Raw genomic sequence first — 12,168 nt, forward strand, 5'->3', positions numbered from 1 at the left:
CAAAGGACTAAATTGTAATAAATTGGACTAAATCAAATAGAACTAAGAACTTAGGTAGTGACGCCTGACAGTGACTTTCTTTCTATGTCTACAACCTAAGTGCAGGTTATATTCAAGTAATAAATTTTTGGGAGTCCGAGGTCGATCCATAGAGAAGTTGATTAGAACTTACAAGATTACAAGTATTATGCTAAAACAAAAATTTAACACTTAACTTTGGAATAAGTATTGATAATGAAAGTAATAGCTAGAAACACTAAAAATAAAAAGTCAACTCAAGAAAATAAATACCAATACCTGGAAGAAGATATGTTGAGGTTAGAGGATAAACTCTTGGTGTCATATTAAGATTAAATTTTAATGCTCAATGTTATTACTCAATAAGAATCCAAACATAAATGGTGGTCTCAATAGGATGATCTAGTAATATACGTCCACTAATTAAGCATGTGAATCCATGAGAAAAGGTATATCCATCAAAGGAATGTCCAAAATGATTGTCCAATAAGTCCAAGAGTTTAGCAATTGAATCTATAAGCAAAGGATGGTGCAATATGACAGTTTAACTGTTTAAGTTCAGTCCAACCTTATGATATTTTAATCAGCTGATAACTTCTAAGACTTATAAAAGGATTTCAAATATTTATTATGCCAATTTTTATGTCTACAAAAAATCAAGGTTAATTTATCCAAGCATTCATTGTGTCATATATTGTCTAAAACAAATAAAATATTTTACTTTACAAGTATGATTGTAACAAGTTATTGATAATTAATTTTAGCTCAGATGATGAGTATGAAATTTACCTTAATATTTTCCAACACTTTCACCCATTCACCTCAACATGGAAAACTTAAAATAACATAGCAAAAGTAAACAACTCAAACTTAGGTGAAATAGACATATTAGATATAAGAAACTTGAAATTTTACACGAATAATGAAACAAACAAAAACCTAACAAGCAAATGATCTTGAACTCAACTTCAAGATACCTCTTCTGTTGAAACCAAGGGCTATTTATAGAGATTTGTGAAGAGGAAAATGGCAATACAAAGGACTTGCTAATAATAAATTTCTAAGCCTACTTTTTTGTCATCTTTTGAGTCATCTTTCACATGTTAAAAGATTACTCATTTTGTCCAAGTAAACGTCTCTCAATGGGAAAAGTCCAGGAGAGATGATTGATGGTCTACATCTTGTCTATATGTTGTAAAAATTTCAACTCCAAACTCCAATTGTGTTGGGAAATATGAGTCAACCACGAAAATGCATCAAAATTGTCCATCAATTTGAAACTTATAAATTTATCTTTACTTTTGGATTTTTTCCTGATGCATTTTGGTGTTGATATTCCAATATTTGAGTAGATCTTCAAATCCCCTTTCTGACAATATAAGGTTTACCCAAAATGAAGTCCTAAAGCTCGAGACATGATCGAAACACTAAGACGTGTTCCAACTAAAAGTTCTAAATGTGTTCAAATTATAAATTTTTAATATTTTGAGCTTTGAACTTCCACTCATCATCTTGGATCAAATTTAAGCTTAGTGCATTTGATCTCAAGGTTCCATGTATTGAGATCTTCTTCCCAAACCTGTTTACCTACAAATTCCACATGGAATTTTTTATTGAAACTAGATGCATGAAAAACACTAAAAATACACAATATTTACAATACAAACAAAAAAATTTCAAATCACCTTCATGAATTTAAAACATATAAAAATGCTCAAGAAACCAAGCAAATGTATATAATCCAAAATAATCATATGATGATGACTCATCAACACCCTTAAGGGAATATCAAGATAAAGTGAGATCAGAAGGTAATCTTATCGTGCATCCATTCATTAGTCCTGGATTAACTGGTGAGATCGAAAGATAAATCGGACATAATTTATCTAAGTTGGTAAAATTGAGATCGAAAGATAAAATAGAGCCACTTGGTAATTTATGCGATTTATGTCCTTAGTCTGACGTTCAGTGAACCACATCGAAGTCAACCAACTCCCATTAGTTAATTATTAGATAGTCCTTTTAGTTTTACACTCTTTTCAATTTAGTCCCTTTAATTTTCTTGCAAACTTATCTTGTTATGAACTGTTTTACTATAAAACTGTATTAATAGTTGCTACTCTATTGCGTAGGCTAGTTATTGCTCAACCGCCTCTTCTTATAGGTTCAACCCATTGGAATACTTCGTGTTTCATCAGAACTATAAATATTACAACAGGCATTGTACAATTGCAATAAAATCGGGCAAATATGTGATTAATGTAGGAAGTGAAATGCTAAAAAAGGAGAAGGACGTTGCTAGAGAGCAGTAGGAAGTGGCCTTGGCCTCCTTAACTAAGTGGTATATTATTATTATTATTATTATTATTATTATTATTATTATTATTATTAAGCATTTATTTTAATATATTTTTAAATAAACTTTTACCTTTAGCTCTCCAAGCTTTTCAACCCCCAAACCAATTTATTGACTTTGCCATTGGAATAGGATACAAGGATCAAGACATGACATTCATGTATAGCCTTTTGGCATGTACATCTATATGTATTTAACAAATATTTTTATTAGACCTATTCATCGATTACGCTACTTGCCCAAGCTTAAAGATTTACTTGAAATTTTGGAAAGTTTGAATAAAAATATTAGGCTAAAAAAATGAGATTAAGTAAAAATAAATTAAATCCATTTAAAATAAGAATCAAATTAGGACTCAAACATTCAAGACCTAAGGTTAGTTCAATCTGTTTTTCTATGTTTGTAATATATTATATTATGTCTTATTTGACCTGACCCATGAATGCCTCTCTAACCTTTCTCGTGTTACTATTCTAATGCAATAAATTATCTTTTATTGAACTTTTTGGTTGGGCCTATTTTTTACCCAACTCAATTGTTGATTAGCCTAAAATCTTTGGGCCTACTAATGACTCACCCCAAATACATTTAAAATATATTGGCTCATCATAACCCAATAAAATAAATCATATTAACACGGTGATTAAATATTGTTTATCTATAGAATTCATTCAATTTGAACCTCCGAAAAAGTAAGTGATAAACAATTCCCTTCAAACATTGTGCGTGGTGATAAACCATTCCCTTCAAACATTGTGTGTGAAGTGTTTAAAAATAACGATTTCGAAAATATCTATGAGAAAAGTTAAAAGAGTAGAGGAGTTTTTAAAGGGAACACTATCGGGTAGTTATCAAGCACTTTCACCATGACTTGACCCACCCCTTTGTGACCCCATGATGTTGTGTTCTATAGTGGTCTTGATTACATATTTTAATATATTAGGAAAAAGGTAATGCCAGGTTTCGTACGTTCGGATTGCATGAACCCATCATTTTCAACCATTGATTCCTTTTCTGTTCAGTGTATATAATTTGTGGTTTAGAGCTTGAAATTGTAAGAATAAACTCATTTTGTGATTATCTATACACATTAAAAATGAAAATCACATTAAAAATGAAAATAATAATAATAAATATTACAATGACTTTCTTATTGCAACTTACGGGCGGTCGGCATAAACAAGTCAAAATATAATATAATAATCGATTTCTTGTGCCGTAAGGAAGCTGAAAACTGGTTGGTGGAGAAGCTCCTACGTTGCCAATATATAAGCACCGTATGTCCGTATCTCCTCCATAACTTCGTCTTCCTTTAAATTAAATTCCTTCTTCACTCATTATTCACTCTCCGGATCATTATCAGACATCAATGGTGGCCTACCTTTATAGGATGACTTTCAAAGCACTTGTTATCACGTCGGTGTTGATTTTCGCCTGTCAACTAGCTGCTGTTGTTGCTGCACCTCGTGCGGTTCCTGCTGACCATTCGTCTGCACCGGTGATCGGCTGTAATATGAAAGGGTCTACCCCTGTTTATGGCAAATCATGTCCTCCAAATTAAATCAACTCCCTTATGGTATATTGTCTCTCTATAGGTACACATGGGTGTTTGTAGGTGTAATTACATGTTCTGGGCTTTGTTTTAGGGTTTATGGAGTTGATCTGTAATATGGGTGCACGGGTTTGTTTTTTACTATGTAATTGTTAGATTTTCGATTCAATGAAATTTCCATTCTGGTTGCTTAAAGAAAATCTGAATATGAATGAAGCCGAAGGGGACCTTCACCCCCAATTTCTAGAAATTTTCATTTTTAAATTTACTGAAATTTTTATTTTTATTTTTTGAAATTTTTTATTATAATTAATAAATCCATTAAATTTATTGAAAATTTTAGTTAAGGACTTCCCCAAACTTAGTCCAGAGAGAGATGTGATCTCTTTGGCTTCAATGTATGCATTGTACATGCAAATTTCATTTTGTTTAATCGACGTATCAGTGAAAAGTTATGGTACGTATCATAATAAGCACATTGACTGATTTAAGGTAGTTTCAGATTATCATTCACCGAATATAAATAAAATCTGCGAAATATTCGTATGGGCCCCCTCGATGCCTTTTCCTTTTTCGTACTGTTAAGCGCTTTGTCGAAGAACCCGCCGGCAACCAAACCGGACCTCCTAAGCAACACCAAGGATCCCGAACCCGACAACAAAAGAAACGTAAGAGGAACCCGCCGTCGGATTTCCTTCGGCGGCCTCACCGAACTTAAAGCAGCGCGTCAAATCCCAGGACGAAATAGGCGACAAGATCATAGAGGGTGAGATTTGTGCAAAAGGGAAGGAAGACATGGCAGTGACCACAAACGGTGGCAGGACATGGCAAAGCTCTGTATTCGGATCCTCTCCGGAACTGCTTCGGGAACCCCAAGCACTGGTAAAAGATCAAGAACAAGGGGAACAAAAGAGGCAGCTGCGACGGAAAATGTGGGATTTTCCCGGAATCGTTACAAAGCCAAAAGTGCCTCCTCCACCGCCGCCATCAAAACAAGGACCCAAGGAAACTGGTAAACCAAAAAAAAAAAGTAAAGAGAGAGGAAGAAAGATGCAACGATATTGAAAGTTCCAACAAGAGGAACAGAGAAACCCCCGCCGGAAGGAGGAGACTGGTGGCGGTGAGCGGCGGCCGGCCGCGCCGCCGACAGTAGAAACCTAGATTTTCTAGGTTATGTTTTCGCGGGCATAATAAGAGAAGCGAGAGAGGTGAAAACAAGGTAAAACGCGTTTTCCTTTGATCTGTTCCAAATTAACGATGGGTGAGGCATCCACGCAAGTCGAAGTCTGTGTTGCCACCTGTAAAGCTTTAGTATCTGTTGGTGGGTCCAAAATTTGGATCAGGCTCTTTACCCGACTCGCCTAAATATGGGTGTACTGGAATCAGATATAATTCGGGCTAAGCCCAAATTAACTCAACAAAATTTTGTTTTATAGATTAAATTAACAAAAACTTACGTATATTAACCACTAATTCAATAAAAAATATACGTTGATTGATTAGAAGTGTTTGGTACATGTCCTATTAGGTTCAGGTTTAAAATTTTTAATCTGAATTAAATTTAGATAAAATTTTAAGTCTATTTTTTAATTAAATTAGACTTAAACTTAAAAAAATAAACTTAAAAATTTGCATAAATCCAATTCAACCTAACCCATGATCAAATTTACTTATCAACAATCATCAAAAGACCTAGTAAAATTATTAACTCATTAAAGTATTTGATAACCTTATAACACTATGTCTAACAACCTCCAAGTAAAAGAAGAACAATGCTTGCAATATGCTAGAACACCAAAATTAACATTTCTAGGAAAACAATATCTTCAAAAGGGGAAATAATTACCACCCATCAAGAAAATTTTAGTTTTGAATAATTATTTGGTATATTGCAAAATTTTAATTTGAAAATGTATCTTTATAAATATAATTATATTTAATTTTGAATAATTATTTGGTATATTCCTAAAGAAAACACAAATTTTAAATATACCATAAAATTTTAATTAATATTTAACAAATAAATATATTTAATGTTGATTTATTTATTTAACTTGTTAATGTAACACCCTTAACCCGTATCCGTCACCGGATTAAGGTCACAAGGCATTACCAAACATAAGAACACAATTTCAATCATCTATACATTTGTATCAGTCATGTTCATATATATATATAACATAAGACTATTCACGTGTTAATCGAGATTATATTAATCTTGAAACATATACAAATCACATATTCAACTATTTAATGATATTCAAATACTTAATAAAAAGATAAACATTTTATTTCCTATTTCAATACAAATATAAATATAATCAATTTGAATCATTTTCGAACATTAAAAATGAAATATATCAAGCTTAAAATGCACTTACACGGCCAAACCACTTAATTTCTATTCGGTCATTTAATATATCCTACATAAGTCATTTAAACATAAGTCAAAATAAACCTCAGCCAAAACACATCGAACATCCATTTTTAACTCACTCAAATCAAGTTCATAAATCCAACACCATCTTTGTATATATTTACCATAAGATGAGATATACATATATATATATATATATATATAATACAATTTAGTTCATCATATTCAATAAACATTTATACAAGCAAATGCCGAATTACAAGTTGATTATAACTATCTCATATAACTTCATTTTATAACCGAAATTTCAAATACATTATTGTAATAATCTTCAAACCAACTCATATTACAAATTATATTCACATGAATAAGGCATTATTCACAAATAGACATATAATCAAAACATGAACTTTACATGTCATGTAATAACCATAGCAAAACAAACTTATATCATGTTCGAATTTAGCCAAACAACTTGTTACTACAAGCCATAGTTAACATATTGTCCAAATACAACCACACATTCACATATACTTTACTCTATGCTTACCATAACCGAATCAACCATGTACTCATCCAAAATGATTAAACATTTCCAAAACATAAAACACCAAACACGAACATCATTCATTCATAGCACATAACTTCATAACCAAGATAAACACAAACCATATTAAACATAACCGAACTCAAACATAAAAGATTAAAGCCATTTTTGCATGGCTCAAATTATACAAAACCAAAATCCAACATTCAAAAACACATTCCAGCGTATACATGCCATAATTCGACTTTAACTTTTAAAGATACCAAAATAGTAGATAGTGTGATGAATTTTGCTGACAGTCCCCGAGCTCGTAGCTTGACTTCAAAATCTATAAAACAGAATAAGCATGAATACACAGAGTAAGCTATCATAGCTTAGTAAGTCCTAAACAAATAAACAATCCAATGATATATTTAATTCATTTTAACTAACCGTATTACATTAACAATATCATACTAAACCTCAACCTTACAAACGAGATAATTAAGACATTTTCATAGACAATTTTCCCACTTAGCCAAATACTCACATAGTTATTTTAACATATTAACGATGAACCTCCAAAAACAAATAGTTATAATGAAACCATACACATATATACTTATATACGTAAGTTCATAAATCATAATATAACATTACATACATATATTACCTATACGCCGAATATACATGGTCACACATATGCACATAGTTAAGAATCATTTCAGTGATACTCAAATTATTTAGTCACAAGGCCGAATACACATACCAATCTCACATATATTCATCATTAGCATTACACATGACTTGTAACCAATATCAAGTTATAAACTTGCCTTATTACTAGTAGCCAACAAGCTAATTCATACCTGGACATTTAGCTCGTTTTACACATCCGTACATGATTTACCTTTGCCCGATGAGCCATTCAGAATTGGATAAGACACTCGGATAATTCACACATATCGTACAATGCCAACGTCCCAGACGTGGTCTTAAATGTAGCCACATATCGATGCCACTGTCCTAGACAGGGTCTTACTCGCACACATATATCGGAGCCACATATCGATGCTATGGTCATACTCGAACACATATATTGGAATCTTATGTCATGACATATGTATCCTAACTATTCCTAAGGTTCATACGAGGCTTTCGGACGTCGTAACTCGATCGAAACGAATTCAGAAATATAGTAGCCAAGCTTATTCATATTCAGCCATAGCAAATATAAATTGACATATTTCATTTCAGCATATATATTTAGCATTTAATTAAAATTAAGTATGTCTATTTGCTTATAAACTTACCTCGGACAATGTAAAACGGAACGGGACAGCTAGCCGACAACTTTCGCTTTCCCCCGATCCAAATCTGATTTATTTTGTTCTTAATCTAAACATATTCAAATTAAGCTCATTCAAACATATTTTCATTCAATTTAGTCTAAAAATACATAAATAGGCAAATTACCATTTTACCCCTGACATTTACACTTTTTACAAGTTAGTCCCTATTACACAAAACACAAAATATGCAAAATTTCACTTCACTCATGTTAGGCCGGATCTTACCCATGTTCATACAAGTCCAAATATTTCATTTATTTCACATTTTAGTCCCAAAAATTATTATTTTTGCAATTTAGTCCTAATTACTCAAAATCATCAAAAACTCCAATACAAAACATGTTAATCTAAAACATATCTTTCATATTTCATCATCAAACAACAAAAATCACAAACTCTCATCAATGGAATAACTCAAAATATTCACCAAAATAAAAAATTCAAGCATGGGTTTACTAGTACTCGAAGCAACGATCTAAAAAACGTAGAAATTATAAAAAATCGAGCTAATTTCATACCTTGATTGAGCTAAATAGATGGCCGAACCCTAACTTGTTTTTCTTTTCTTTTGTTTCGACAAGAACATAGAAATAAACATATTTATTATCTTTATTTTATGTTTTATGATATATATTATAACTTATATTAACTTAAGGTTTAATTTACATAAATAACCTTAATGAAATAATATAAAAACCATATAATATATGCCTAATATCGTCCAACCAATATGCCAATGGTATAATTGCATTATAAATGCCTCCACTAATAAAGACAACAATAATTAAGCACTTTCACATTTAACCACCAAGTTTTCATTTTACGCGATTAAGTCCTTTTATTTAATCGGATATTCAAACGATAAAATTAAAGCACGAAAATTTCACACATACAAATTCACACATAATAAACACACAAAAAAAATATTTTTCTGACTCGGATTCGTGGTCCCGAAACCACCGTTTTGATTAGGGTCTAAATTGGACTGTTACAACTCTCCCCCCTTAGGGATTTTCATCTCCAAAAATCTTACCGGTGAATAGATTCGGATAATGCTCTTTCATTGTATCTTTTGACTCCCATGTTGCTTCCTCAACTCCGTGTTTATGCCACAGTACTATAACCAACGGGATTTTCTTATTTTGTAACTCTTTAATCCCACGAGCCAGAATGGGAATCACTTCTTCCTCATATGTCATGTCAGACTTAATCTCAATCTCAGACGGACTAATCACATGTGAGAGATCCGATCGATATCTTCGAAGCATTGAAACATGGAATACATTATGGATCTTTTCTAGTTTAGGTGGCTGATAAACCATAATATATACATATTTTTATCCCATCCTTGGCATATTTTTGGATGAATAATCATAATATTTGATGAATTTGATGCTCCTAATCCTTTAATTTCATGTTTTATACTCAGGAGAGCTTAAGATAGCAAAAAGAGCAAGAAACGGGCCAAAAACGGACAAATTGGGCCTAATTCAGTATTTCACACAGCCTAGGCACTTCCACAAGGGTAATCCACACGCCCGTGTGTGACACACGTGTAGGCCGCATGCCTGTGTATCATGGCTGTGTCAACATTAAACCAAGTCAGAATTGCACACGGCCTAGCACCTTCACACGGGCGTAGCACACGGCCGTGTCCCTGTTGAGCTCAAGTCTAATTCTACTCAGAAAAGGCTAATTTTGAGGGTTTGGAGGCATTCCAAAATCATATAAACACCCTAGAAGAGGATTAAAGGGAGACGCAGAGTAGAAGGCAGGAAATACTCAAGGACAGCCATCGGAATCAGCTAGGAAGTAGGATCTACTTCAAGACTAAAGATCTCCATTCAATTTCCTTAGAAGTTCTTTAATTTTCTTTATGTTTTGTTATTTATCTAATTTTGAGATGTTTTCCATTATTATGAACTAAACTCCCTAATACCTAAGGGAGATAAAACCTAAGACGGATCTTATTACTATTTGAATTATATGATAAATACTTGTTCTTATTCTTAATTGTGAGTTTTAATCCTTGCTTTAATATTTTAGGATATTAATTCAGGTTTTGATGTGCTTATTCAGTGGAGCAAAAGTCCCTGTTTAAGAGTAGATCTTCCATAATTAAGCGGAATTGCATGCAATCCTAGAGATAGGATGACATAAATCTGTCAGATTAGAGCCAAATCTAATAAGGGAATCCATAGATCGAGTTAATGCGAGAATAAGGGTTTTAATTAGAAAGAAATTTCAATGAATCAACCTAAAGTTAGTTGTTCTTAGTCTCGAGAGAGATATTAACATAAGTCAGGGATTTTTACGGATTAAGTCAAGTGAATAAATCGTCTAATTCAGAAGTGATAAGTGAAGTCTAGGTGGATTCTTCCTTAGGTATTGTCTCCTCTATCGGTTTTCTAAATAGTATTTTTCCAGCTTTAATCTTTGTCGTGATCTTAGTTAAATTAGATAATTAGTCTTAGTTAAAACATTCCTTTAATTAGTAAGCTAGATAATAAAAAGATAGTAATTACTAGTACTTTTAGTCCTTGTGGATACGATATTTCCGGTCTCACCATAACTATACTGCTGTACGATAGGTGCGCTTGCCTTAGTCGAATTTTTAGTTAGTTTGGCGACCATCAAGTTTTTGGTGCTGTTGCTGGGGACTAAGATATTAAGAACACTTAATTTTTATTACTTTAGCCATTTTTTTATTTATTTCAATTTAATATAATTTTTATTTTAATTACTAATTTTCTTTTTTTTCACTTTTGGCAGGTTTTTGACAGTTTATGACTAGAAGGAACCCGTCAGGACCTTTGCTTTTTGACAGTGAAATTAAGAGCACAGCTCGCAGAAATTGAAGAGAAATAAGACGAAGCCTACAATACATAGAGGAAGAGCACGAGGACGACCCCAATAACACCTAAGAAATGGCTGAAAATAGAATTAATCTACTACCTCCCTTGGTTGTCGCAAACCTAGTAAATTAGAATCATGTTCCTCGTACTATGTATGATTATGTTAAACATACTTTAACAGGAACTGAATCGAGTATAGTTAGACCTGCTGTTGCTGCAAATAATTTTGAACTGAAACCTAACACGATTCAAATGATACAACAATTTGTTCAGTTTGATGGTTTGCAGGATGAGGATCCAAACACTCATTTGGCAAATTTTCTAGAATTCTGTGACACCTTTAAGATCAATGGCATTCTAACGATGGCATTCACCTTCGGTTGTTTCCCTTTTCATTGAGGAAGAAGGCTAAACAGTGGTAGAACTCGTTACCACGAGGGTTAATCACCACTTGGGAACAAATGACCGAAAAGTTTTAAGTAAAATATTTTTCGTCAACCAAAACGATAAAATTGAGGAATGATATGTCGTCTTTTGTGCAGATGGATTTAGAAATATTATATGATGCATGAGAGAGATACAAGGATCTATTCAGAAGATGCCCTCACCATGGGTTACCTCTTTGGCTACAGGTTCAAACTTTCCACAACGATTTGAATCCCTTAACTAGACAGATGATTGACGCAGCTGCAGGTGGAACTATCAATAATAAGGCACCTGAAGAGGCTTATGAGTTCATAGAAGAGATGTCACTGAATAATTATCAGTGGCAAGTTATGAGGACAAAGCCGAAAAAAGCAGTCGGCGTTTTCAACGTCGATTCAGTTGCTATGCTTTCAAATCAGGTAGAACTTTTGAATAGAAAAATTAATGGTTTACTTGGTTCTACGCAGGTTCATCCAGTAATGCAATGCGATGCAAGTGTAGGTAGAATGAGTAATTCAGAATACCCACCCTACGACCTTAATATGGAGAACGAGCAAATGAATTATATGGGTAATAATACTCGACCTCAAAATAATCCTTATAGTAACGCTTACAATGCAGGTTGGAGGAACCACCCAAATTTCTCATGGGGAGGCAAAGGAATCAAAGACCACCCCCTCCAAGTTTCCAACAACAGCCTTACCAG

General features: G+C 33.0%; 1 non-coding gene across 1 annotated transcript; it reads right to left on the bottom strand.

Annotated features, from left to right (window-relative positions):
• Nucleotides 1–11,545: 11,545 nt before the first annotated feature.
• LOC121205563 (small nucleolar RNA R71) lies at nt 11,546–11,652 on the bottom strand. The gene has a single exon (XR_005900639.1). It is a non-coding gene; the product is annotated as a small nucleolar RNA R71 (small nucleolar RNA).
• Between the last annotated feature and the right edge of the window lie 516 nt (nt 11,653–12,168).

This window comes from Gossypium hirsutum, chromosome A08, assembly GCF_007990345.1.
Source record: "Gossypium hirsutum isolate 1008001.06 chromosome A08, Gossypium_hirsutum_v2.1, whole genome shotgun sequence".
NCBI lineage: Eukaryota > Viridiplantae > Streptophyta > Magnoliopsida > Malvales > Malvaceae > Gossypium > Gossypium hirsutum.